The sequence below is a fragment of the Myotis myotis genome, unplaced genomic scaffold (assembly GCF_014108235.1).
Source record: "Myotis myotis isolate mMyoMyo1 unplaced genomic scaffold, mMyoMyo1.p scaffold_m19_p_7, whole genome shotgun sequence".
NCBI classification, from domain to species: domain Eukaryota; kingdom Metazoa; phylum Chordata; class Mammalia; order Chiroptera; family Vespertilionidae; genus Myotis; species Myotis myotis.
Genome location: NW_023416379.1, coordinates 85,220,892 through 85,247,050, shown reverse-complemented (window position 1 = coordinate 85,247,050; position 26,159 = coordinate 85,220,892).

The following is a 26,159-nucleotide window of genomic DNA, read 5'->3' as shown; positions in this document are numbered from 1 at the left end:
AGGTGGGGCTGGGATCTGCGCGCAGTCTGCCTGGCTCCAGAGCTCATGCTCTTCACTCCAGGGCGGGGTGGGGGAGGATTTCCTCTCCCGAAGTCGGAGTCCACTCCAAACCTGCAGAACTTCTTCTTCCCCAGGGTCCCCGCCTGGTGTGGCAAACAGCACAGAAATGGGAGCCAGGAGCCTTGGGGTCTGGAGCATGCTCGTGGTTGTGGGCAGATCCTAGCTCTCTGGCCTCAGTTTCCTCATCTGCCCTGTGAAGGCATTGGACTGAGCCTGCTGCTCCTTGAAGACCCTGTCAGGTCCCCTCTGGAGTTGAGCTACCCCAGCTCGGAACGACTCATGTTTGTTGGGCCTCCCTGGGATCAACCTGGGCCTGGGAATGGCTGGGGTGGGGAAGACAATGGCCTGGAGGACTCCTGTATGTCTGGACAGCTCTTGTGTGGCCCTGTGGCAGCCGCCTCTTTGCTTCTGCTCTACCAAGAGGAGCAGCAGCGTCACAGGTCAGAGACAACAGCCAGATGTGCTCACTCACCCACAGACCCCTGTCCAGGTGTGGGGCTGGGAGTGGGAAGAGGGTCTGCTGGGATCCGGTTCTCACCAACCCTGGACTCACCCTGGCCACCCCTGCCTGTGGCCCAGGCCCTAAAAGCAGTGGTAGGGACAGGGGCAGAACCTTGGCTCTTGCTGAGCTAAGAGACCCTGAGGAGGGAGCAGGTTTGGTGATCAGAACAAGTTCGGCGTTGGACCCATTGAATTGAAGGGCCTGTGAGCTGTCCGTGTGGAGAGGCTCATGGATATATGGGCCTGGACTCAGGAGACAGGTCTATGTTGGGAGTTACAGGTATTTTAGTGCAATTGCAGCCATCGCCATGAGAGGGAGTGAGAAGGTCCAGGGAGCAGTGCAGCGTGAGAAGAGGAAACACCTGGGCACACCCTGAGAACCCCGTGAACACATTCACCCTGATTTCATGGCCTCCTGGTCCCTGGTTCCCTTGGGGCATCGTCTCTGCTATCTTGTGGGGTGATAATCAGATGACCCACTCTCCCACTTCAGCGTTTGGAAGGATCCCCAGAGACCGGTTGCAGCAGACCCTCCCTCTCACTTCCACGGGACAGCGACAGGGGCGACCAGGTGGCCTTAGCCTAGGGACCGGGCTGCTTGAGCCTCCTGACACTGGCATGGGAGAGTCCTTTGACGTTCAACCAAGTAATTTCTGTTCCCGTCCCCAGTGATGTGCTCCAGACTCCCAGTTGATTCCCTGATCTGGTTCCTCCATATTTCCCCATAATTTTTTTTTTTTTTTTTTTTTTACAAATGCCAGAGTTGGTTTCTGTTACTTGCAAACAAAGAGGAGCCAGCAAAGGAAACTGAGCCAGACAGGACTTCAGAGGGGCCAGAGGAAAACTAGGAGAGTGAGGTTTCACACACATCAGTGAAAAGGAACTCAACTCTACTTGCTTAAGACAAGAACACAGCAAAGTAATTTATTGGCTCTGGTTGCTGAGAAATCCAGGGTGGACCCGTCTTTGGCATGGCCTGAATAATGTCCTCAGGATTGGTCTCTTCCCTCCTGCGTCGGCTGTCTCCTCAGCCACGCTCTCCTCGGGCCGCTCTGGACAGACGCACACCCGGTTAGCACCTCCAGAGTGGGAAACCAGTCTTTTCCCCAGCGGATCCCATACAAGCCACTCAAATCCAGTAATAGCCTGGGATTGGCTCTGGTGGCAAGGTTCGGGTCGATGCAAGAACAGTAAGACAGCAGAATGGACAAGTGGGTGGGCTTTGCAGCCGGAGACCTGGGTTTGTCGTTTATTAACTTCTTTATCTCTGAGTCTCAGTTTCTTATCTGAAAACCGGATTAATATAGGAATAGGGCCAATCTCTTAGAATCCGTATGGGAATTAAAGGGTTTAGCTGTGTTTCCTTTAGGAGAGTCAGTGCTCAGTGAATGCTGACGATTATTATAGTGAACTCAGGGTGTTTCATGCCCTTGATGGGGGAGCAGGTAGTCTTTGGAGCCCCCTCCCTCATGCCATCAAAGTCCCCCTAGTTCAGGCCCCTGAATTCACTAACGAGTTCTATTAAAGGCCAGCCAGAGTCTACGCCCGGGATGGGGAAAGGGGTGGGCACCGGGTAATCGGGGATGGTTGGGGTGCGTTCTGATAGGGCTTGGTCAAGGCGAGTGGGGAAGATGCTGGAAGGCTGGGGGTTGGGGAGGAGAAGGAGGGTGGGGAGGATGAGGTAGACCAGGAAGCTGAGAACTAAGGGGAGGGGTGATTTTGGGCAGAACCAGCAGGGGTCACTGCAGATCTTAGTAACCTCAGGGAGGATCCTGGCCACCCAAGGGCCCTCGCACATTACTACCTGTCTTCCTAGCTGTCACCTCTGGGATGCAGGGCTCAGGCCAGTCCTGGGCTGATGGGTTGCAGTTTGACTCTTGCAGTTGGAGGCGGCCTCCTCAGGCAGCTGCCCTCCATGCCCTCCCGGGCCTGGGCAGTTCTTCCTCTGACGGCGGCCCTTCACGGTTGGGTGTGTGCCTGGCATTCCCCCTCGCTGGACGCCGAGCTCCCACAGTACCTAGAAAGTGTCTCTGCAGATGCTTTCCCACAGAGAGCTCTGAGGCCAAATGGTTTCCCAGTCTCATTCCTCCTCTCGGAATGGCCCAGGTTAGCGTGCTGGGGGCTCAGAGAGGTCCTGCGATCAAGAAAGCCATCAGACTCTGTTTAGCCCAGGTGTCCTATGCTTATTTGGGTCCTTTCACTATAGCCCACTTAGGGGTCACTGGTTCAAAGCAGGCGTGTCCTGGGCAGAGGACAAATGCTCCAGGGGGAGTTAATACATCAAACCCACATCCTGGTCCCTGCCTCCACCTTCTATTGCAAAGTAAAGCGGAACACATGTTTGTTGTAGAGAAATGGGGAAAAGTCAAAAGTGCAGAGAAGAGCCCTGGCCGGTCTGGCTCTCTGATGAGAGTGTTGGCCCACAAACTGAAGGGCTGTGGGTTCGATTCCGGTCAAGGGCACATACCTTGGTTGCAGGCTTGATCCCCAGCCCCAGTCGGGGCACATGAGGGAGGCAACCAATCGATGTGCCTCTCTCACATCGATGTTTCTCTCTCTGTGTCTCTCCCTCTCCCTTCCACTCTCTCTCAAAATCACTGGAAAAATATCCTCGGGTGAGGATTAACAACAACAAAAAAGTGCAAAGAAGAAAACTACCTCCCCCGTCTCCTGCTCCTTAGACTCACCTCGAAAAACTCTGGCACTGTCCCCCCTCTTCCTCTAGAGGAGGAGGTGACCATGGGGCTCCCCTCAAGGCACATACATTTCTATTAGGGGGTGGAGGGCCCACCAGAAAAGAGCCCTTTCAGAGATCATCTCATCCAGCCCCCTCTCTCCACCCTTTGCAATTCCGGTCTCCTTTCCCGTGGCCATTCCTAGGGGAAAGGAGGGTGTTGGTGGTGTTCGGAGGGTGGTGAGTGGGAATCTGGATCACCAGGGTGGAAGGAGATCTTCCTTTAAAGGTGGGGAAACAGGCTCTGAGTAGGGACACAACTTGTTGGGGTTTCACAAGGAGCCAGTGGTAGAGCCTGCATAACCCTGGCTCCTGGCCAGGTGCCCTCCCCCCTCTCCCCAGCTCTAGATGCCAGGAGGCCGTAGAGGGTCCAGTGCCCTCCCCACAGGGCTGTGGTTTCTCCTGGGACTGTCGGGCCACCCGGGGTGTGGGTGCCATGCGCGCGCACTGCAGTTGTGTAACAAGCTTGGGGGTGTGTGCACGAGCTCAGTAACCTGATGCAACAGGGAAGTTGTGGTCCCGTGAGCTGGGGCGTGGGCGCTTGGCTGGGGCCCAGACCACAAGGCGTATTTGGCTTGTGGCCGTGGAGGCCAGGCACGGGGGTCGCAGAGTTGTCCACGTCAGGGCTTGTCCACCCCTGGTGCCCACATCCTGATCCCTGTGGGCACAGGGTTTGAAATGGGGCTGCCTGGCCCACTGATGTGGAGCGGGGGTTGGAGCAGAGAGGGAGACCTTGCTCCATCCTCATCCTGTTTGCCAGGATGCCTATTGTGATGGGGGTGGGGGCAAGCGGGGCTTCCTCCCTGTGGTTTCATCTCTTCCTGGTTGTAAAACCTCCGCCTGTTCAACTCCCCGCTCCCCAACAATCCTGGAGTCCTTACCCCAGTCCCAGGTCATTCTGCACAGCAACATCTGTCTCTTGCTCCTTCCGCCCTCCTGAGTCCCCCAGCCCTGCTCCCCACTCCTCCGGCCATCGTAGCTCCTGCACAATCCCTGCTCCACCGTCAAGAAGCAGAATGGGAGAGGATGAAAGAGCAGCCGCAGGCCACATTCTAACCGCCCACGGCCATTTCTGAACCGAGTGACTGAGAATGACCTGTGTGCTCCCTGAGCCTCCGTGTGCTCCTCTGAGAGACGGGTGCAAAGATACGTCCACCACAGAGCCGTTGGAAGGGGTCCTAGGCTCTGGAAGGACCTCTTTAGTAGGGGTTGCCCTTTCATTTACTCTCACACGGATTGAGAGTCCCCTCACCCCAGCATCTCCATCACCAGATGGGGCGACGGACACTTTGGAGAGCCAGGGGCCCTGGAAGGAGATGAGCAGCGAAAGCAGGAGATATCTTGCCAGCCTTGCGCCTGGTAGGGGTCTCAGTGCTCACCTGTGAGCCTCCCTCCTCCCTGGTCCTGGAGAGAGGTGAAGCGCGTGTGCTCCTTCTGCGCACCTCACCTGCTGCCGTCCCTCTAGAGGTGACATCCTTGGGGCCGGCCAGTGGGCTGCAGGGCTAGGGGAGGGGAGGAAGGACACCTGTGTCCAGGGTCCTCACCTCGTTCCCTGGCTGGGCTGCACCCAGCCTTCGGAGGCTCCTCCCCAGTGCTCCCAGACTTCCTTGTGTCTTTATTGTTTTGTCCTGCGCTATTTGCCTAGTATTTTGATGGCCTGTTTATGTAACTACTTAAAAAAATAACATATGGCGCTTACTGTATTTTAACTCACTTCCTCCTCACGGCCGAGGGAGGTATAATTGTTCTCTGTGAGGAGCTGAAGCTTAGAGGATGGAAGTGCCTGCTCGAATAGCTTGTGGTGTCTAACCTCAGTCACTATCACGTCACCCTGTTTTATTTTCTTCAGGGCCTGGGCCCTAGATAGTTGCCTGTCTATTTCTGTGTTTGCTCGCCCACCGTCTGTCTCTCTGTCTACACGGCAAGCGCCATGTGGGCAAGGACTTTGTCTTCCCTATTCACAGTCACAAAGCCCTGGCTGGTGCCTGGTGCATGGTAAATGCTCAATAAAGATTCGTGGAGAGAGTGAGTCACTGACTGATGCAATGGAGACTCCTTGAGGGTGTGCTGTGTGCTGGTGCCTGTGTTAGCCCCACACTGCCTGGCACAGACACTGTGCTCAGTAAGCAATATGCTGAATGAACGAATGAACGAATGGACGAATGGGAGAGAGTCCAGAGGACTCAATTGTTGCTGCTTTCCCCTCCAGATTCCAGGCACTAGTGGAAGATCTTTAGTCACAGGAAATATGGGGGAAGCATTTATTCTTTCTGGATCTCTGTTTTGGTTTTCTGGTGTGATCTCGTGTGTGGGCACAGAGTGGGTACACAAGGGGGAAAGTATGAGAAGGAGATTGGAAACATAACAACTCTGGGAAATGACTTTTTGAATAATTGCTTGGCGTCCAAAGGCAGGAGGAGGCATAAACAGAGCGTGCGTGTGCGCAGCTCAGAGGAGGTTCCTAGTAAGTGATGAATAAAGGAGTGAGCGGGTGAGTAAGTCAGAGGCCGCTGAGTCAACCATGCGGTGAGCTCCTTGAAGGCAGGCCCAGGCCTCCAGCACAGGCCCAGATCAGGATTGGTACCTGTTTGTTGAGTGAATAAATGAGTGAGTAAGTTAGTACCTAGGAACATGGGCATGAATAGGATGGGTGCTGCAAAAGGCCCCAGAGCCCTAGTGAATCTAACCAAAGAGGCAGATTCCAGCTGCTGGGTCTTTTTCCACAGGAGTCAGGATCTGAGACGCAAGGAAGGGGCCTGGCTTCCCCCGGTTCATTCTTTCCGGGTGATCTGTCTGGGATACTGTGTGGATACGAATAATAATTACAAAAAATAACAAGACCATATATTTACTCTGAGATTTTTTACTTTGCTAGGCTCTGAGGTCTTTGCATGTATTAAGTAAATTAATCCTTTCAGCAACTATATCAGATAAGTATACCATTTTCCCATTTTATAGAAGAGGAAACTGAGGCACAGAGAGGTTATATAAATTGTTGAAGATCACACACCTAGGAAGTGAACACACAGGCATTGCTCAGGCTCTGCTGGGGTAGCAGTGGCTGCCCATTCCCATGCCTGCTAAATGATGGTCTTTGGTTGCATCCTCTCTCGGCCTCAGTTTATTCATCGGTAGACTGGGACATACATTGTGATGCGTTAGGAGATGGAAGTCTGAGGACTTTGAAAGCTGCAAAGGGTTAATGGGCTCTTTTAATGAGATTTCCCTCCTCCTCCTCATGAATAACCATCATCTTCATTATGATCATGTTCATAATCATCTCTAGACCTGGCTTCCTGTCATTAATATGCCAGGCTAGGCTGCAGCACTGGAGACGCTAGTGAGACAGGCACATCCACTTCCTATTCATGGATAATTGTTGTCTGATTTGGCGTCCACTTATCTCATATTTCCATTTTTATTCTCTATCCTCTAAGCCTTTACTCAGCTCCAGCGCTATCTTCTCTTCCCTCAGTGATTGCAACACCCTCCTCCCAGCCTCTGGGCTCTTCTCCACCCCTGAAGTTCCTGTAATAGAGCATGGTTTTCATGCTTCTTTCCTTTGCCTGTGTTGTTCCCTCTGCCTGGCACATCCTTCTTAACTTTGCTCCATGGTGAATGCCCACTCTTTCATTTTACCCTTCAGAAGCAAAAAAAGACATTGTTGCTTTTCCTGGTTATAAAAGTGATGTACGCTCATCCTACATAATAAAAGGCTAATATGCAAATAGACCTAACGGTGGAACAACTGAACAACCAGTCGCTATGATGTGTGCTGACCACCAGGGGGTGCATGCATGGAACATGGCTGGCATCGGCTCGCGGCGGGATGGTGGAGCAGGTGAGCAGGGGCGCCAGATCAAGGTGGGGCACTGGTCTCTGTCATCAGGGCAAGCCTCTGGTGGTTACTGAAAATCCTTTGCTCCTGTGCGCTGTGGTTCCACCCGGCGCTTGCACCTGCTGCCGGCTCCGGAGCCACCACTCACACCCATGGCTGGCACTGGCCCCACTTGCACCCACAGCTGGCGCTGGAGCTGCCATTTGCAACTGCTGCCAGTGCCTGGCGCCAGTCCTGATCACTTGGCCCCATTAGCAGGTGCAAGTAGCGGCTGCTGCCCCAATTGCCCCTCAGAAGCAGGGGGAGGTGGAGAAGCCCTCAGGGGTGATTGGGGCGGTAGCTTCTGCTTGTACCTGCTGCTGTTGCTGGCCTCAATTGCTCCGCGCTGTCAGTAGGTGCGAGTGGGGCCGGCTGGCGCTGTCAGCGCATGGGAGTGGTGGTGGGAGTGGGGCTGCAGGCAGACAGGGGGCTGCTGCATGAGGTGTTGGGCAGGGGTGTGGAGGATGGGCCGAGACCAGCCCCTGTGCCCACCACAGCCTCGCGGCCAACAGTTCCTTTCAAGGTGCACAGATTTATGCACTGGGCCCCTAGTTGTAAATAATTCAAACAATATAGATGCACTAGAAAAGAAGGAATGACTCTTCTTCCAATAGGGCTACCAATTGGAGATAACCACTGCTGAACCACTATGAGTAAATCATGAATATGTTTCTATGCATATCCTGTATAATAAAAGCCTAATATGCAAATTATCCCCTTGAACGGGAGTTTGACATAGACCGTGACCAGCGTCCATTACAGAGAAAGGGCAAATAGCAATATTAAAATGTTTCTTCTAATTGTTTTCCTTTCAATGTGCATGAATCCATGCACCAGGCCACTAGTATAAACATGTATCTTTGTATATGTATCTATAAGTATATACATATTTACAAGAATGAGATCGTGTATGGAATTTGATTACCTATTTCTTGCCCTAAATTAAATACGTTGGACATCTTTTTCTGTGAATAAGCAGTTTTACACAGTAATTCTTTTGTTCTTCAAAACTCAGTTCCAGTTCTAACCTTTATTGTCCTGGAAGGCTCTTCTGGTTCTCCTCTTCTCCTCTAGTCCCCACCCATGAGTCCATCCTCTGAGGACTCATCATCTTTCCTTGAAACCTTTCCTACTTCTAAGGTCACTATTTCATTTAAAAGACAAATGCAGCCCAGCCACTGTGGCTCAGTGGTTGAGCATTGACCTATGAACCAGGAGGTCACAGTTCAATTCCCGGTCAGGGCACATGCCTAGGTTTGGGGCTCAATCACCAGTGGGGGGTGTGCAGGAAGCAGTTGATCAATGATTCTCTCTCATCATTGATGTTTCTCTCTCTCACTCTCCCTTCCTCTCTGAAATCAATAAAATATATTTAAAAAAGACAAATGCATAAACAATAATTATAGACAATGGACACCATGTATAAAGATATCATCTGTGACAATAACATAAAGCAGAGAGTGCTTGTATATTAAAACTAAGTTGGAATTAAAACTAGGTTGTTATAAGTTTAAGGTGTTAATTGTAACCTCAAGGTAACCACTAAGAAAATAAGAAATATATAAAAAAGAAAAAAAGAGAAGAGTATCAAAATGGTATTCTAGAGGAGAAACTAAGATGGCGGCATAGGTAAACACCGGGAAATTGTCGCCTCACACAACAATTGAAAATTACCGCAAAGGACTGAGAAAACATCATCCAGAACAACAGAAAGGCTGGCTGAGTGTAAATTCTACAACTAGAAGGAAAGAAAAGCACACTGAGAGCCAGAGGCGCTGCGGAGGTGAAGTGCAGAGGTACTACGGCTCGCGCCCGCGAGGAAAGGGGGTGGCACCTGAGGACGCGGCGGTCTTTTTGAATCACAAGCTCCCGACTGCTCTGAACTCCGGTTCCGGGAAGTCTCTGGGGACCCAGGACTCATACGGGGAGAAGCTGGTCTGTCCGGCAGCGGGCGAACTTGAAGGCGGCTTTCCCTCAGAGGTGCTTGCAGCAATTAGCGGGTCACTGAGACCCGCAACTCCGGGCGGAGAATCAGCCATAGCTTCCTGATCCGCCCTTTGATTCCCTGAGGCCCCGCCCCACCCAGGCTGCGGCAGAGGCTTTTGCATGTGAATGTACCTAACTGCAGCCGAGCCAGGCAGACCCGGAACTTCCAAGAGAAGGCCCAAGGCCCCGCAGCGGCTTGCATTGCTTCACAGCTGAGCCTCTTCGTGGCTCCTGCTGTGTGGCCTCAGGCAGAGGCTGAATTAGCACCTCCTTAGATCCAGGAGCCACTGTACCCAGTGGTCAGAGGGGGACCATCCAGACTGCAACTCCTCAGATCCATAAGGGACACACTCAGGGAGCAGACTCAGTGAGCACCAAAGCCCCACTGAAGCAAGTCTTGCCCCAGAAGGGTGTCTTCAGCACAGAAGTTCTCCCACTTTAGACACAGCTGATTCTCACAGCCAATTGGCCTGGAGGTCAATTCCTCCCAGTGATTCTACAACAACCAAGGCACCAAGAGTGCACCAAGAGTGTCCACCCCAGGTAACTGGGGAGGCTGAGCTACTGGGCCCTACAGGACACCTGGCGCGCAGGGCCACTCTATCAACACAGGGAAGCTGCCAAAATGCGGAGACAAAGAAACAGGTCACAAATGGCAGAAATGGAGGAAAGCAAACGATTGGATATAGAGTTCAAGGCCACGTTTATAAGGTTTTTCAAGAATTTTATGGAAACCGCCGATAAATTTAATGAATCCCTCAATAAGTATAGTGAGACCATGGAGGACATGAAAAAGGACCAACTAGAAATTAAGCATACATTGACTGAAATAAAGAATAATTTACAGAGAGCCAACAGCAGACAAGAGGATCCCAAGAATCAAGTCAAAGATTTGAAATACAAAGAAACAAAAAATACCCAACCGAAAAAGAAAAAAGAAAAGAGATTCCAAAAATATGAAGATAGTGTAAGGAACCTCTGGGACAACTTCAAGCGTACCAACATCAGAATTATAGGGGTACCAGAAGGAGAGAGAGGGCAAGATATTGAAAACCTTTTTGAAGAAATAACGACAGAAAACTTCCCCTACCTGGTGAAAGAAATGGACTTACAAGTCCAGGAAGCGCAGAGAACCCCAAACAAAAGGAATCCAAAGAGGACCACACCAAGACACATCATAATTAAAATGCCAAGAGCAAAAGATAAAGAGAGAATCTTAAAAGCAGCAAGAGAAAGACAGTCAGTTACCTACAAGGGAGTACCCATACGACTGTCAGCTGATTTCTCAACAGAAACCATGCAGGCCAGAAGAGAGTGGCAAGAAATATTCAAAGTGATGAATAGCAAGAACCTGCAACCAAGATTACTTTATCCAGCAAAGCTATCATTCAGAATAGAAGGTCAGATAAAGAGCTTCACGGATAAGAAAAAGCTAAAGGAGTTCATCACCACCAAACCAGCATTATATGAAATGCTGAAAGGTATTCTTTAAGAAGAGGAAGAAGAAGAAAAAGGAAGTCTTACCATTTGCCACAGCATGGATGGAACTGGAGAGCGGATAAATACCACATGATCTCGCTCATTTGTGGAATATAATGAACAACATAAGCTGATGAACAAGGACTGATCCAGAGACGGAGAGGCATTGATTGGACTGTCGGGACTTGGAGGGAAGGTAGGGGAGGGTGGGGGTAAGGGGGAAAGATCAACCAAAGGACTTATATGCAAGCATATAGGCCTAATCAATGGACATGGACAACAGGGGGGGGGGGGTGAGGGCATAAGTGGGGGTGGGGGTGGGGGGGGTAGAGGGTAACGTGGGGACAAGGACACATATGTAATATCTTAATCAATAAAAAATATATTTAAAAAAAACAAAACAAAACAAAATGGTATTCTACAAAAAATCAACTAAAAAAAGGACAGCAATGAAGAAATTGAGAAACAAAAATCAAGTAAATCATTATCAGCAATCACAGTAAATGTAAATGGATTAAACTCTTCTATTAAAAGACAGAGACTGGATTAAAAAACATTATATACTGTCTACAAAAGGCTCACCCTAGATATAAGAGCAAAAAGGGATTGAAAATAAGAGGATGGAAAAAGATATCCCATACAAATAGCAGCCAAAAGAGACCTGAGGTAGCTATACTATTGTCATACAAAATATACTGTAAGTCAAATATTACAAGAGACAAAAAAGGAATATATACTAATATATATATCACCTGAGGCTATTTTTCCCATTGATTTCTTTTTAGAGAGAGTGGGAGTGGGAGAGACAGAGACATTAATGTGAGAGAGACACATCAACTGGATCAAGCCTGCAATCCAGGTATGTATCCTTGACCAGAATTGAACCCAAGACCCTTCAGTTTGAGGGCTGATGCTCTAACCACTGAGAAAAACTGGCTAGGGCAGGACATTATATATTAACTAGAGGCCCAGTGCACAAAAATTTGTGCACTCGGGGGGTCCCTCAGCCCCAACTATGCCCTCTTGCAGTGTGGGACCCCCTCGGAGGATGTCCACCCCAGTGGGGACCCTCACCCCATGGAGGTTTGGCCAGCCTGGGTGAGGGGCTGTTTTCAGGCTGGCCACACCCCCTTTAGGGGGGGGGCACTGGGGTGCCTGGCCAGTCTGGGTGAGGGGCTGAGGGCTGTTTTCAGGTTGGTCAAGCCCCCTGGCGAAGTAAGCTCCCAGCCTCTCCTTTCTTTCTTTTCTTTTCTTTTCTTTCTTTTTTTTTTATTCTGGGATTTATTTACCTTCTATAATTGCAACTTTGTTGCCTTTAGTGGAGGCCTGAGGAAAGCTTGGCTTCTTCCATTGCCAGGGGCAACCCACTCCTGCTCACCCCAGCTCCGTGGCCACTTCTGGCTGAAAGCAGGTATCTGGGGTTTATTTACCTTCTATATTTGAAACTTTGTTGCTTTCAGTGGAGCTCAGAGCTGGCCTTGGCAGGCGGGGAAGCTTGGCTTCCTCCATCACTGGAGTAAGCAAGCCTCCTGCTCGCTCCAGCTCTGTGGCTGCCGGCCGCCATCTTGGTTGGGTTAATTTGCATATAGTCGCTCTGATTGACTGGTGGGCATGGCTTAGGCATAGCAAAGGCACAGTCAATTTGCATGTTTGTCTTGTATTAGTGTAGATGAAAGGTTCAATTCAGCAAGAAGATGTAACAATTGCAAAACTATAGACACCTAGAAACAGAGTCCCTAAATATATAAAGCAAACACTGACATGATTGCCTGGCTGGGTGAGTCAGTGGTCGGAGCTTTGTCCCATACACCAAAAGTGATTCCCGTCAAGACACATACCTCAGTTGCGCATTTGATTCCTGGTCAGGGCACATACCAATCGATGTTTCTCTCTCACATTGATGTTTTTCTCTCTCTCCCCCCTCTTCCTCTCTGTAAAATCAATAAAAAATATGCTTGGGTGAAGATTAAAAAAAAAAAAAAGGAAATAGGGGACTTGAACAACACTATGAATCAATTTGACCTAACATACAGAAAACTCCATCCAACAATAACAGAATACACATTCTTCTGAAGTGCACATGCAACATCCTCTAGGATAAACGTGTTAGCCTCAAAACAAGTCTTAATGAAATTTAAAATATTAAAATCATATGAAGTATCTTTTTAAAAAAATCCTCACCCGAGGATATTTTCCCAGTGATGTTTAGAGAGAATGGAAGAGAGAGAGGGAAAGACAGAGAGAAATATTGATGTGAGAGAAACACATTGATTGGTTGCCTTTTGCATGTGCCCTGACCAGGGCCCTGGTCAGAGAGGATCCTGCTACTGAGGTCTGTCTCCTTGACTGGAATCGAGCCTGGGACCCTTCAGTCTGAAGGCCGATGCTCTATCCACTGAGCCAAACCAGCTAGGGCTAAGTATCTCTTCTGATCACAATGCAATGAAACTAGAAATCATTAACAGAAGGAAAATGAAAATATTCACAAATATGTGGAAATCAAACAACATCCTCTTAACCATTGGGTCAAAGAATAAACCACAAGGGAAATTAGAAAAACATGAATGAAATTGAAAACATAACATACCAAAACGATGGGATGCAGAAAAAGCAGTGCTCAGGGAGAAATTTATATCTGTAAATGCTTACATTAAAACAAAGAAATATTTCAAATCTATAACCTAAGCGTACACCTCAAGAAACTAGAAAAAGCAAAGCAAAGGAACTTCAACACTAACAGAAAAAGGAACTAATAAGTGTTAGGGTAGAGATAAAGGAGGAGAATAGAAAAGCAATGCTGAAAACAAACAATTCTTTGTAGAGATCAACAAAACTAACAAAACTTTAACTAGATTGACTAAGAAAAAAAGAGAGGAGACTCAAATGACTAAAATCAGAAATGAAAGCAGGATCTTACAGAAATACAAAGGATTGCAACAATGTTATGAACAATTATATACCACAAATCAGATAACCTAGTTGAAATGGACAAATTCCTAGAAATGTGCAAACTTTCAAAACTGAATTAAAGAGAAAAAGAAAATCTGAATAGCTATACGAAAACTAAAAAGGTTGAGTTAATAACCAAACCCTCTTCAACAAAGAAAAACCCAGGGCCAGGTCCTGGTGGCTTCACTGGTGAATTCTACCAAACATCTAAAAAAAGAATGAACACTTATCTTTCTCAGTCTTCTCCAAATATTGAGGAGGGGGGGGGGGACATTCCAATTATTCTATGAGGCCAGCATTATCTTGATACCCAAACCAAACACACACACACACACACACATACACACACACACACACACATGCGTGTGCACACACACACAACTACAAGAAAATTACAGGCCAATATCTCTTACACATACAGATGCAAAAATCCTCAACAAAAATGCTAGCAAAACGAATTCAGCAGCATATTAAAGGGATTCTACACCACAAACAATTGGGACTTATCCTTGGGATGAAAGGATGGTTCAATATATGAAAATCGGTCAATGTAATATACTACATTAATAGAATGGAGGAAAGAAAGACATAATGATCTCAACTGATGTGCAAAAATAATTTGATAAGATGCAAAAATTTCATGATAAAAGTGCTCAACAAACTAGGAATAGAAGGACACTTTATCAATTTGACAAAGGTCATATATGAAAAACCCACAGCTAACATCATACTCAATGGTGAAAGACAGAAAGCTTTTCCCCTACATTCAGAAACAAGACAGGATGCCTACTTTTTATTTATTTTTTAAAGTTTTATTCAACATAGTAATGGAAGTTCTAGCTAGAGCAATTAGGCAAGAAAAATAAATAAAAGACATCTAGTTGGAATGGAACAAGTAAAGTGATCTCTGTTTACAGATGATGTATCTCATCTTACCTTACACCAAGCATCTCAAACTCTAGGCCCGTGGGCCTCATGAGCCCCACAATGAATATTTTTGCGGCCCAGTCAATATAACGGTATGTAAGAAACATTTTAATAAGCATTTCGTAACTTAATTTTTACAATATCCTGTTATAATAATTATTAGTAATGAACTACAACGTTTGCCAATGACTGACCAATCGTGTTGCATTCATTTCCCTTATGTGCCTTACGCGCAGGCGCACCATTTCTCTCCACTAATACCATCAGCGAATATTTTAGCAGCTGATTGCCATGTCATTAGTCTTGTGCTGACTTGTTTGGTGTGCACAACAGGAAATATTTCGCTTTCAGAGAACAAGAAAAATACGTTTATTTGTGTTACGCATATTAATTTATGCAGCTACCCAGTCTCTGGTAAGTTAATGTTCAAGAAAAAATATTAATTTTTATTAAAATGTTCTATTATTTTATGTTAAGGATCACTCATTTATTTTAGCCCTTTGTATTCAGCATGTCTCTATCGAAATAAACCTACTTTTCTATGAAAATGGAAACTTTTGTTTTTTTGCAGTCCACATAAACTTAAACCTTGTTTATTTGGCCAGTGTTAGCCTTTGAAATGACATGCTTGCCTTACACTACATATAAAAATTACCTCAAAATGGATTAGAGACCTAAATTTAAGAATAAAACTTTAAAACTCTTAGAAGAAAACATAGGAGGAAATCTTCAAGACCTTGGATTAATCAGTGATTTATTTAGTACCAGAGGCCTGATGCACAAAATTCGTGCAAAGGGCTTGGCCCTCCCAGCTTTGGCTTTGTCTGGAAGGTCACCCAGAAGGTCGTTCAGCTGTCTGGCCTAATTAGCATATTAAGCTTTTATTATTATAGATGTCACCAAAAACATGGGCAATAGCTATGGAAATCAGTGTGGAGTATTCTCAAAAAGTTAAAAAACGAAACTGCCATTTGACCCAGTGTTCTCACTTCTAGAAATATATCCTAGAAACAGTAATCAGAAAGAACATATACACTAGCTAAGATATGGCAACAGCCCAAGTGCTCATCAGTAGATGAGTGGATAAAAAAGCTGTGATACATCTACACCATGGAATACTATGCAGCAGTAAAAAAGAAGGATCTCTTACCCTTTGAGACAGCATGGAAGGACCAGGAGAGTATCAAGCTAAGTGAAATAGCCAGTCATAGAAAGACAAGGATCACATGATCTCACTCATATGTGGAATATAATGAACAAAATAAATTGATGAAAAAATAGATCCAGACATAGAAGCATGGAACAGACTGATGAACCTCAGAGGAAGGCAGGAGTGGGTGGGTGGGACGAGATCAACTAAATAACTTGTATGCATGTATATGCATAACCCATGGACACAGACAATAATATGTTGAAGGCCTGGGGCAGGGGGCGGGTGGGCTAGATGGGATCAATGGGGAAAAAAGGGAACATATGCACTACTTTCAACAGTAAAGATTAAAAAGAAAAAGAAAAAAGAGATTAATTGAACTTCATAAAAGTTAAAAACTGCCACTGAACTGTACACTTACAATGACTTAAATGGTAAATTTTATTTATTTTTAGAGAGGAAGAAAGGGAAAGAGAGAGAGAGAGAGACATCGATGTGTTGTTCCACTTATTTAATCATTCATTGGCTGCTTCTTGTATGTGCCCCGACTGGGGATCGAACTTGAAACCTCGGTGTATGGGATGACGCTCTCACCAAATGAGTTACCTGGCCAGGGCTAAAATGGAAAATTAATGTTATGTATATTTTTACCAAAATAACAAAAAGTTGAGAAATAATTACACTGGAAAAAGCCTTTAATTCCAATTCAAATGCTTACTGAAGCCTCTCCTGGTTCTCCCTTCACCCTGACCTCCCCACAGTGCCCCTCCTCTGAGGACTCAGCACACCTTGTACATCTCTATTTAAAACCTCTCTCACTTCTGAGGTCTTTATTTGTTTACAAGTTGGGCCTGTCTCCACCACCCACCATGAGTTCCCTGCGGGCAGTGTTTCATAATGGTTAGGACCTCAAGCCCTGGAGACTGAGTCCACATCTTCATTCTGCCGCTGACCACTGTGACCACTGGCACATTCCTTACTCTGGGTCTCTACATCGGAAAGAGCGTTGGCCTGCAGACTGAAAGGTCCCGGGTTCGATTCCGGTCAAGGGCACATGCACAGGTTGCTGGCTCGATCCCCAGGAGGGGTGTGCAGGAGGCAGCCAATCAATGATTCTCTCTTATTGATGTTTCTATCTCTCTCCCTCCCTCTCCCTTCCTCTCTGAAATCAATAAAAATATATTTAAAAAGAAATACATACATAAATAAAATGGGGGTGATGACAGCGCCTACCTCATAGGGCTGTGGTGAGGAGTCAATGTGATCATGAGCATAAAGGTCTTAGAAGGGTCCCTGGCACACCGGGCATGCTTGGTAGATGTTAGCTAATATTTTGTGGGCCTGGCAAAAGGCAGACGGCTAGACAGTTTGTAAAATGAAGGTTCCACAGCAATCCCTGCTCGCCTCCCTGCCATTCCCGGGGGATAGATAGAATCTATCTCTGTGCATATGTACATGAATATTCAAAAGCGTGTGTACAAGCCCCTTGCCCCTCTTCCCTAGCCCTGTCCTCCTGGGCCCTGACTTAGTCTACTTCCCCCAACTCCACGAGCTCCTGTCCCGGCCCAGCCCTGCCTTCCCTCCTGCTGGCCCAGGGCGGGCAAGATCCCCCCCTTCCTTTGGGGTACTGTCCCCAGGGGCAGCACTCTCGCTTTCTGCCTGTCCTTAAAGCAGGCCCCTGGGCGTGCCCAGCCGGGGAGGGTGGGGAGGGCTCAGTTTGGGGGTTAGCGTCAGTCACCGCTGCCATATCCATCAGGGCCCTTTCATCAGCCGGAAACAGCTGCACCCGGCTGCCCCAACAAGTCCGGACGGGGGGTTCCCTGCCCCTCCCCAGCCTGCCCCTCTTGCCCCCCTCCCCCAGCTGACAGTCACCCTCACCCTTCCCCGGATGCAGGGGACAGGCTGGGGCACGCCAGGGACACACTCAGTTTCCCTTCCCTGCTGCCCCTCCCTGGGTGACGCCCACCTCCTTCCTCCCCTTTCTTCACCCAATCTACCCAAGTCCCCAGGACCTGGCGGGGTAGGGGCTGGGGGCGTAGTCAGGAGAGGAGTCCACAGGAGGCTGGCTGCTGTGGGCCTGGGCGCCTCAGGCCAGATGCTGTCACCGGAACTCGGGCACTGCGAGAGCACAGAGTAGGGAGACTCGCCCAGGCTCCCACGTGGCTGAGCCAATACTAGAAGCCAAAGTTTGGGATGCCTGTTTCTCTTTCCTTTATTCTGCAGCCTCAGTTTCCCTATCTGTGTATTGACGGGTTGCCCAGGGGTCTCCCGTCTCCCTCCCAGCTCTGACATTATGGGCCTGCTCCCAGCCTCTCCTTGTTCCCACCAGTTTCTCCTGCTGGGATGCCGGGACTGCTGCTGGAGGTGGCTGGGTGAGGGCACGGGGCCCTTCCAGCAGGCTCACCCTCTGTTTTCAACAACATCACCCTGTCGACAAGGAGAGCAGAGGCTGTGGCGTGGGGAGTGCCCAGCTGGGGCAGTGGCCGGATGGGTTCTGCTGGCCCACAGCTCAGTGCTTTGTCCACTGGAAGTCCAGCCTGGGAGTGACCGGTGCCTGAGGTGTTTGACTCCGGCCAGCATCCGACTGCTCGAGACAAGGCCAAGGTGTGGGGAGGGTGCTGATGGATGGCTATGAAGCCAATGACAGGACAGGATGTCGGGGGGTGACTTTTAGTCAGGATCCCAAATGGGGTGGGTGCGGGAAGGCCACCTGAGCCAAACCCAGAACTGGCCTCCGGGGTCCAGCCCCCTTTGAGGGTCAGGACCGAGGCTGGAGTGAGGAAGGGTCCCTCAGGCCAGAGAAATGCTCCTCTTCCCCTCTGGCTTCCGACGGCTCTTCTTGAAGGAGTAAGAGGCCGTGTCTTCGCTTTGGGCCAGCATCGCCGGACAAAGTGTGGCGGGTGGGAGGGTAGGGGAAGGCAGGCTCTGGGACCCCTGGGCTCTGGGACACCCCCACATCTGTTCTCGCGGCTCCACCCTCCCACCATGGGCTGCTGACTTTAGCTGAGTCACTGGGATTGGCGTTTGCATCTGGTCAATGGGTCCCCGCCAGGTCCTCCCTGCACTGCAGGTGGGTGTGGAAATCTCCAGGAAGGAGAGGGTGGGTCTTTTGGACTGTATGGTCCTTTAGCATGGCCCATCCCTCACCCCAAGGCCTGAGACACCCGCTGCCAACAGGCAATTGTCAATCAATCCCGAGTCAAACACCTCCATCTGCAGAAAGCATCTGACGCAGCAGCGGCAGGCTGTGGCCCTGCCTGCAGGGAGCTTCCTGTCAGAGCCCGTCCACCTGGACAGGCTGGGGCAGCGGAGGCCACACTAAACCCCTGGAAGAGGAGACCCCACTGCCCGCAGCCTAGACACATGACTGGCTGGTGTGTTTGCCTCGTAGAACACAGAGGCCCTCCCTGAGCAACCCTGGGGACAGCCAGGTCCTTTGTCCTCCCTCATCTGTCTCTGCCCCTCCCTCAGGCCAGGTGAGTGTCCTCCGGCTCCCAGCAGGCTGGGAACATCGCTGTGGTCCTGGGGCCTAGGGCAGTGTCTGCCATGGCTGGTGGAATCCAGTCCCTGCCTGCTTCCCCTTCCCTGGACACAGCCCTGGCCACTTCGGTGGGAGGAATAATATCAGGTCACCAGGGATGTGGGGTCCAGAAGAAGAGAGGGAAACACCCTGGTGGAGGGGGGCATTCTGGTAGAAACTCGGAAGAGGGTGCCAGGCGGGCATCTAGGAGGTCCCCTGGAGCCGGACCCTCTTTGCCCCACCATCCTTTTGGAGGCTCAGAAGGTCTGAGGGCGGCCGTGAGGCCAAAGGGAGCACGGTGGCATCTAGCAGGGCCACATGCTGAGGGGCAGGGACAGGGAAAGTCTTGGACCAGGGGTGAGTCTGAGTGGTGGTGGTGGGGGGGGCCTTGGGTTGCCGGATAAAATTCAGGATTCTCATTAAATTTGAACGTCAGCGTTCTCAGTCCTGAGACTCCCTTCTGCACAAAGGAGAGACTAAATAACAAATAGTTTTTTAGTCTATCTCACATATTGCATGGGACTGTGTGTGTCCTGCATTTTTATTTGCGTTTTATTTGACCACTCTACCCCCATATCCACCATGGCCCTCATCAGGAACACCTGCATCCCCCGGCTGCCTGGAGGGGGCTGGCCACCCTGGGAAATGCTGGCTCTGCGGGCCGTCAGTGCAGGTACAGACAAAGAGTGGCTGTGGTGAGCAGCGAGGCGGGGTGCGTGTGGAATGGGGGAGGAGAACTGGGCAGTGGCAAAGCCAGAGAGACAAGGGAACATTTTTCTGTGGGTTCCTGTCTCGTCCCCTCCCCAGACTCACTGCCACCAGGAGCCTGAGTCACTGGGGGAAGGGGACGGGACAGACCAAATTTTTCCACTCATCCTCCAGCCCTGTAACATGGCTCACCTGATCGGCCCCGCCCACCTAGAGGGAAATTCCAGTCCTAAATCCATCCAGAATTCTCTGGCCGGCCAGCTCTGCCCTGCGAGTTGGGGAACTTCTGGGGCCAGGGGACACCTCTGGGACTCCCTTCTGCACAAAGAAGAAAGAGGCTTCCTGAGGGCGGACTGGTGTGGGCACAGCTGGGACAATTATGGGGCTGGATACGGGGGCAACGGGAGTGCGAAATCTGAAGCTGAGGCCAGGATAATGTGTGTAAAAAATTGAACTCCCATTCAAGTGACCCCAGTGTGGACTGTGCCCAGCCCCCGTGTGTGTATGTGTATCTGTGTGCATGTGTGTGTGTGTGTATGCAGGCGTGTGCATGCAGGCATGGCCTTCCCATCCAACTGCTCTCGACGAAGGGCCTGTCGTTACAGAGCAATTGCCAACATAAAGCCCGTGTCCTTTAGCTTGATGTTCAAGGCCCTTTGCGATCAGACCTCAAGGCACCTTCCCATGGACTGCACTCCAGCTGTCCTTTTGGGTGCTCTGGGCTCTCTTCCAGGTCCTCCAACTCAAATGCCTACAGGGGCCAGACAGGTAACTGGGGACAAGGGAAGTGGACTGGACTGCGGGGGGAGGTGTGGTACGCGGCTTCTCAATGGTTGGTGCATTTCTGGAATTTTAGACTCCGAAGCCCATTCTCCTCCACCCCCAGCCTCACTGTTTACTTTCTGGCTCTGGAGGCGGATTGCACCTTTTTCAAGGACTCTGTGCAGGCCAGTGCAGGTGGGCCAGACAGAACACGTCTGAGGACCGGATGTGGCCCACAGGGTGCCGGTCTGCAACCTTCCCATCTCGTCAGACTGTGTGCCTTTCACTGTGTCTTGTATATGCCCCTCCCATTCCTGCCTCTATGACTTTGCTCAAGCTGTTCCCTCTGCCTGGAATGCCCTCTGCCATCTTTGGGGGGTCCAAGTCCCACCCATCCTTCCAAGTTCAGCTGACAGGCCACCTCCCCCATGAAGCCGCTGTTGCCTTTGCCTTACACTCCCTCCATCCTCTGTCTACACATCGTTTATGACCCAAATCACTTCCTGCCTTATGTCCAGGTTACTTAGAGTCCTGCTAATTACATGCAGGGCTCAATTCTGGGCTAGATTAATCTGCCTGCCTGCTAACACACTAGCAGCTCAGTAAATAATTATTGAATAAATGTCAAATGAGTGAATGTAAAAATCCCACCCATCTCTGGTTCATAGTTGGGCTTAGATCGCGGCTCTGCCATTTATTATGGCTGTGTGACTTAGGGCAGGCTGCTTTGTGTGAGCCTCAGTTTCTTCTTCTGTAAAATGGGTATATTAATAGTATCTCTATTGGTGACCTATGAAGAATAAATGTGTTAATGCATAGAAATCACTGAGAAATGTGCCAAACACATCCAATAAATACAAGCCATCGTCATCATCATTATCACTATTATTGTTATTACAAGGCTCAAACGCTGTCTCCTTCATAAAGCCTTTTGCAGTCCCACAGTTGAAATTAATCTCCCCCCCTCCCCCACTGAGTTCCTACCGCACGTGGCCTGCCTTGTGTTGTACTTAGTACATAATGCCTCTCCCATCAGACTTCCTCCTCTCGGAGGGCAGGCCCATGCCCCACGGAGCTCTGTGTTTCTCGGTCATTCACGAAGCAGTTACTAAGTGTCTTTGACAGTGAGGCACTGCCAGGCAGCTGCAGACATGCTGGTGAGAAGCTATGTCTAAGTTCGCAGAGTCACCCCTTTCCTGCTGCTTGATGTCCCCTGGCCTCCCTGGAAGTGGGCTGGGATGGGGTGGAGGAGTCAGGGCCCAGCAGTGCCCGAGCTCAGCTGACCAGTGAAGGCAGCACTGTCCACACTGTGGCCCACTCTGCTGGGAGGGCAGGGTTGGACTGGCACTCCTGCAGCAGGGCGCAGGCTGGACGCGGTGGCGCCAGGTCACCCGCCTGTCTTGGGTCCTCCAGGTGGGGATTGGGATGGTCCCGGCAGGGTAGGGACCAGCTCTGCGTCTAAGCCAGGGGGAGACCCCCACAACTCCTGGGCCAGCACCCAGTTCCTGCACCCCTGCACCCCTGCATCCCAGAGACATTCAGTCCTTACACCCAAGATGCAACTTGAGAGAGATTGCGAACCAGACATTCCCATAGAGCCAGACGCCTGGGTCTGACTTCCAGCAAGTTACTTGGCCTCTCTGGGCCTTAGTTTCCCCCTAAGAGGAATTATGTGATTTAACACCATATAGTGCTTCCTTCGCATGACGATGGGTTAGTTGGATCCCTCTCTGGGTTTGAAGTCTGGTACGTACCCATCTCCGAGGCTCCTCCCACCTCTGACAACCTTTGAGCTTAAGATTCTGTCCTTGAATCCAGCCTTGGCTTCTCTCTCTACTTTTGGGGGGTTGTTATCCGTTCAGGTCCCAGGGATCCCAGCCCAATCCCTCAGTCTTGGGACTTGAGTCTTCAGCCCCTGTCCTAAACCCGGGCATGCTCCTCTATCGCCACCTCTGTTTGCACATGGGGCCAGGCTCACTGTGAGCCCCGGCAGCAGTTGGGTCCCTGTGCCTGCACACCTCCCGCTCCCACCCCTTTTTGCAAGAGGCCATAGACTGTGCCCACAGCAGGAGGCATCGAGAGCAGGGAAGGCCCCTCTGAGACCTGTCTGCAGGGCACCATAGGGGGATATAGGATGAGCAATAGGGATGGGCTTTGTCTTTGAGGCCCACAGCTGTGAGTGGGGATTCTGGGCATGTGCGGCCCTGGCCGGCCCTGGCTGAGCGTCCTGAGGGGCGATGGACAGGAGGGGCAGCCATTATTCTGGTCTCCCACCTGCACCCCAGCAGGATCCATCAGTGGGCCTCCAAAGGCAGGGAGAGGGGGTGGTGCTGAGAGAGTGGGCTTGGGAAACCCTGGCTCCCCTCCCCCAGCTGGGTGGGGTGAGACCTCCTTCCCCAACCTCAGTCCCTGGTCCTCATTAAAGACCCTAATCCTCCAGCCCCTGCTGCAGACTCAGAGGCCTCTACCCGCCCCCCTCCCTTCCCTGCCATGCCCCGCCCCGCCCCCCCCTCCCCCGGGTCTGGTGGGTGGGGACAAGTGACAGTTTCTCTGTCCCTTCCCCCGCACAACAGGCTGGGCCTGGGCACCTGACCGAGCGGTCATTGGGCATCTGGGGGCCACTAGGACCCCAGGATGGAGCTTCTGGGCAGTGGAAGACGAAGAAGATGCCTCTGAGGGGAGAAGTCCTGGGAAAAGAGGGAAAAGAGGAGGAGGGGGTGGCGATGTTCTAACCAAGTGGGAGAGTCCCTGGCAAGAGACACTTCTCCCTTCCCCTTGCCCCTTGCCACCCCGGAGATCCCCCGCTGGAGGGGCCTAGAGGGCAGGCACGGGCATCAGCTCAGCACCTCTGCTGGAGCCCAGCAGCGAGGGCCCAGGGGCCGGGCCAGGGCCCTCTGGCCTCAGTTTCTTCTGCTCTCCAATGAGGCGGAGCACTCCCTCACTGGCCAGCGGGAGGCCAGAGGGAAAGGCCAGGGGGAGCACACTTTGGCAGGTGAGCACAGCAAGTGCTGGGGGAGGCTGGCGCCGGCGCTGGCCGCTGGCTCCTGGTCCGGATGGCCTAGTGCCGGCCTGTTGTTTCCACTGGCCCGGAGCTTCCTGGTGGAGTGTGGAGCAACCCGCTCCTTCCCTTTTACCTCCATTCCGCCCGGGGCTGCTGACAGCGGCTTCCCAGAGCTCTTCTTTCTCTGAGGCCTAAGGGTCTCTGTGCCCACCTATCCTGTATGTCTACTGGCTCCCTCGCTGTGAGTGCTGGGCTAGGGGTTGCTGGGAGCCCTGGGGACACAGGACAGCCTGTCATCAGGCAGCTCCCAGGCGGATGGCCGAGAGACAGCCTCCTACCCCTGAAAACTGGCCTGGAAACAGGAACAGGTGCTGGGTAACATCCACTGCTGATTGGAAGGGGCAGGCGGTCGGTCGCACAGACCATGGACACGATCAACTGTGTTTCATCAAAAGCAAGACACACAATTCAATTACGTACCCGCAAGGAGAACACTGCTAATTAAACTCTGACACAGTGCCTTCTCGGCGGTGACAGGGCGCCTTCTGATTTCAGGGAGGTTCAGATGTGAAAAATGTGTGTCAGGGAACCAAAATGAAGTTAAAAACATTTCTCTTGGACGCGTTACTTTCTGCATCTAATAGTGTTTACTTAGCAGGGGTGTTCTGAGGCTTACAGGATTAGACACGTCAAGTCATCGGCATGGTGACGGGCGCAGGGTGAACAGTCACGAAGGGTTAGCTAGTATTGTTGCTGCAGTTATATGTAGGTAAATGTAATATGCACCTAAACATGCTTTTTGCTAATTTTGTATTGTTCTAGAGCAGCGGTTCTCAATCTGTGGGTCGCGACCCCTTTGGGGGTCGAACGACCCTTTCACGGGGGTGGCCTAAGACCATCGGAAAACACATATATAATTACATATTGTTTTTGTGACTAATCACTATGCTTTAATGATGTTCAATTTGTAACAGTGAAATTGGGGGTCGCCACAACATGAGGAACTGTATGAAAGGGTCGCGGCGTTAGGAAGGTTGAGAACCACTGTTCTAGAGGTTAAAGCCTCTGAGAACGCGGTGGCTAGAGGCAGAGGGGCCAGGAGAGCTGGGGAGGTGAAATCTGCAGTGTGTCTATGGTCCCCCGAGGGCCTCAGAAGGGGGCTGAGCCCAACCACTGCTTTTACCAGCCGTTCACAAAAGCGCTGCCCCCGACTCATAAGCCCCGTCGATCGATCAATCGGCCACTATTCGATCGACTCATTCATTAAGACCTGGATCCAGCACCTGTGCCTGGACAGTCTCTGCGCCAAGGCCCCTCCCCAGCATTCCCCTGAGGCCCCGCCCACCTGTTAGGAGCATCCAGGCTTCAGCTACTTGAATTGGCACATCAAAGGCGGATTGGCCTGACCTCACTTCAGGGGCTTATTTCCATGATCAGCTGGAGCCGTGTCAGCTCCTCCCCCTATCTCCCCCCACCCCCCCCATCTCACCCACACAGGGGAAGAGGTCCTCATTTCCCAGATGCTCCCAGGCCTTCATAGAGGCTGTTTTCTCTGCCAGGACACCCTGGGCCCTGCTCTGTGCAGAGCCTCGATCCTTCCCCTTTGTTACAAAGAGGTTTCCAGCCCCTTGTCCAGGAGGCCTTCTCTGAGGATGTCTGCCTCTCTCCCACCAGCTCCTGAGCACTCGCCCGCAGTCTGTGCCCTGCAAACCAGACTCTCCTGTGGTCTGGGCTTCTCTCTTGTCGCTGGGTCCCAGCTGAGGTCAGACGCCAGCTGCACGAGAATAAGTCATCTGGAAGGGGTACCTCTAGGATACTGCCGCTCCTGACTCGTAATTCTGCGTCTTTCCTTCCTAAACTCATGAGGTGTGCTCGTGGGAACCAGACGCTGTCACAGACACGGGAGTGCCCTGCCCTCAGAGCCCCCTCTCAGCCCACTGGGCTATAGCATCCTCCCCTGCCACACCACATTCCTCATGCCTCAGGTCCTTGAATCCCAGCCCCTGGTGCGGGGGGGGGGGGGGGGGGGGGGGGGGGGGGGGCGCAGATGGGGCGGGGCGCGGATGGACCCTGTCTCCCCTTAGCCACAGAGCACTGGCTACGCCCTGTCCCCTCGCCCCCGCCTACCCAAGCAGGCCCGCGGTTGTTTATTGTTCAAGTGCAGACCTCAGGGGCCCAGGCCCTTCCCACACCCAGGACTGAGCTGTCCCGTCCCCAGCTTTCCAAGAACAGGCTCCGTCGAGTGCACACAGTTGTGAAACGATCCTGCTGGGCCTCCAAGAGATGAGGCCATTTGTGGACTGAGTGGGCTGCCGCTGGCTGCCAAGGGTCAGGCTGGGGACCTGCGTGTGCCAGGAGCTGGGGCTCAGGCCACAGCGTCAGGGAAGGCCCGTCTCTCTTCCCTCATGCAGCCTCTAGGAGCAGGAGCACCTGGGGAGTGGGGACCCAAGCCCCTGCAGACCCCCCGCCTGTTTCCCTTCCCTTTCTGAGCTGGGGGGCAAGACT